The following is a 2,858-nucleotide window of genomic DNA, read 5'->3' on the forward strand; positions in this document are numbered from 1 at the left end:
ACTAGTGTCCCTCTGATGGGTACCCAGGCTCCAGGAGCCACTCAGCCAGCAGAAACTCGCAGCCCTTCCTGTGGTCAGAGGATCATCCAACCCAATCCTTTCTTCTCCTGCTCCTGTCACAGGTGTCAAGTGTGATCTGAAAGTGTCTACCTATTCTCCTCCAGCTCCTTTCCATTTTGTATCCTCCTAAATCATTATCTTTTCTATCATTTTCATCTGCTTTTCACAGTTGTTAAACTGAAAAAAGGTCAGTTTAGAGAGAAAATTAATTTAAGGGAAAAATGGGGAAAACATGTTCTTGTTTGGTTGATTGATATAAATTTGTAAAAATTCACCATAAGGTTTTTTTATAAAATTTAATAATCCAAATATAACTTACATATATGTATATGTATTAGTACATTTAAATGTAGGTAGTATATTTACTTATTAGATTTGCCATACAAGCACATACGTGTGATCACACACAGAATGAGGAAAAGAAAATAAAAGAAAGAGCAATTATTCTTACAGATAATAGTATTACTATATTTCTTTCTAGATACCACCTTCTATATGAGTTAATTTAGAATAAGTAAATATATCTCAAAGTCCATTATTATATAGACCACATCTCAAGTGAGCACTGAAATAAAATATTTTATGATTTCTTATTATCACTTCATGTTTACCCAGCAACTGAAGGCATTGAAGGAATCATGTGCCCTACTCTTCCATTGATGCAGCCACAGTTCCTGACCACAAATCACCATCCACTGGGAACACATAACTTCTTATGGCCTGTTTATCCCAGAATAAATAGTGCACACCAGCTAACTTTAGGGGTACATGGAGATGCCGCAGACTCCAGCTGATATAATCTCTACAAGGAGGGAAAACTTTCAGGTTTGCCAGGAGTTTCTATGTTGTGAAGACTGATTGAGAGCTCCACCAAATTACCTTGTGCAGACTAGCAAATGTACTGGAGAAACTGGTTTGTGAGTCTGCATTGTGGTGGGATTAATTTCCATTTGTACTCATGAGGACATTTTAGCAGTTGTATTATTTATTTAAACCACAAAAAGTTAAATGTACATTTTTCAAAAGTAGGAGCAACATAAGATAGCAATAATAAATAAAAACATATCAGGAACTTAGCCTATATAGAGTTTCCTTTTATCTTATTGTGTATTACCTCAACATAAAAGTTTATAATATCGTTTTCTATGGATAAAGCAAAAAACTAACTCATACTGAATTTTCACACATATCTCCTTTACCTGTTCGGTCAGCATTGAGTGCAATAGGGCCTCTTTATGTCCAGGTATAATCTTCAGTCCTGCACCTCTGTGTCCTTCATCAGAAGAGTCAGCCCAGCAGATGAGAGAAGAGTGTTTGGAAGTAAGATTTCTATGGCAATTTCTAGTAATGCATACACTAGATATTCATATGACCCACTAAAATATACAGATATTCATATGACCCACTGAAAATATGCTTACAAAGAACATTTGCAGATATACATCCCATCTTGTGGCTGACATTTGAAATTAGGTCATTGTTCCTTGCAATCACTTGATATTTTTATATGGAAATAATTTAGAATGGATGGTGATTCTGACTGCATATTAATCATAAATCACCACAAATAAATTCATAACATAATTAGAAAAGAAAAATTGAATTATGTTTTAATCATAAAAATAAAAAAGCAATTATGCTGTTATAAATTAAAAGCAAAGTAAGCAATAATTTGATCTCCATAATAAAATCAATGTATGAGAAAACATTAACCATCATTTGTTAGTATTTGGAGTGAGAAAAATCTTTAAGGTAGGGGAGGATTCTCTGAATCTTCATTATGGTTACCTATTTGGAGAAGAGCTCCTCTGCTCCTCCTCCCAAACAAAGAGGGAGAGTAGAAACCTAGTGTAGGAGGAAGCACACTGAGGAATGAGACAGGGTAAGGCCCATGGCATGATCCACTGGTAGGACAAGGAGTCATGTGGCAGCAGCATCTTCCCATGAAAGTGCTGAATATTTTCACCTTTTCAATCTCTCTCCTCCCTGTAAATTATGAGATATTCAAGGCACACAAAGAGGTTTTGGTTGTACTTCCCCATTGGTTTAGATCACTGTGTAAATGTAACTACCATATAGAGTGACCAGTAATAATCAGCCTCCTCATCAGTCAGAGCCCCTGTGATGGTGAGGGCAGCTTTGTTTCCAAGGATGGAACCAGAGAATCGATCAGGGACCCCAGAGAAGCGGTTGTTTGTGCTGTAGATAAGTGGGCGGGGAGCAAGTCCTGGATTCTGCTGGTCCCAGCCTGGGGAGAGATCTGTAGAGACTGACCCAGAAAACTAAGCCCACAGGTGAGTGTCACCGTCCCACCTGGAGACACAGAGAGTGAGGGCTCCTGGATCACAGTAGTCTGACAATCCACCACTAAAAGCAATAAGACAGACAGTTATTGTTATTAAGAGAGGTCCTCCTAAAACAGTGCTTTTATGTAGGCATCCCCAGGATTCAGTTACCATCCCCTGACCTGAACCATAAAAGAGGAACACCAGTAGAACCATCATCCAGGCCATGGTGGGGATCTTCACAAGCACTTAATGTCCTCAAACGCCTCACTTTGAGTTTGGAATTTTAAGGCCTCTTCAGACTCAGGTTTTTCATGCAAATCAAGCTTCCTTTCTCTTCCTGCCCCAGTGCTCAGGCTGGTGTCCCCTGAAGGAGATCATGAAAAAAGCAGATGCTGGGACTCACATAGACCAATGACTACAGCACACTGAGACATGTGAGTCTTAGTTAATGCTTTTTACGAGAAGAGCTTCCTCACATTTCTTCAACCCAGGCACAAATTTCATCTTCTG

General features: G+C 38.5%; 1 pseudogene; it reads right to left on the bottom strand.

Moving 5' to 3' along the window:
- Window positions 1-2,111: 2,111 nt before the first annotated feature.
- On the bottom strand, window positions 2,112-2,582 carry LOC124109029 (immunoglobulin lambda variable 8-61-like; annotated as a pseudogene).
- Window positions 2,583-2,858: the final 276 nt, after the last annotated feature.

The sequence above is a fragment of the Marmota monax genome, unplaced genomic scaffold (genome assembly GCF_021218885.2).
Source record: "Marmota monax isolate L192 unplaced genomic scaffold, Marmota_monax_Labrador192_F-V1.1 WCK01_AAM20220418_F8-fsc00918, whole genome shotgun sequence".
In the NCBI taxonomy this organism is placed as follows: domain Eukaryota; kingdom Metazoa; phylum Chordata; class Mammalia; order Rodentia; family Sciuridae; genus Marmota; species Marmota monax.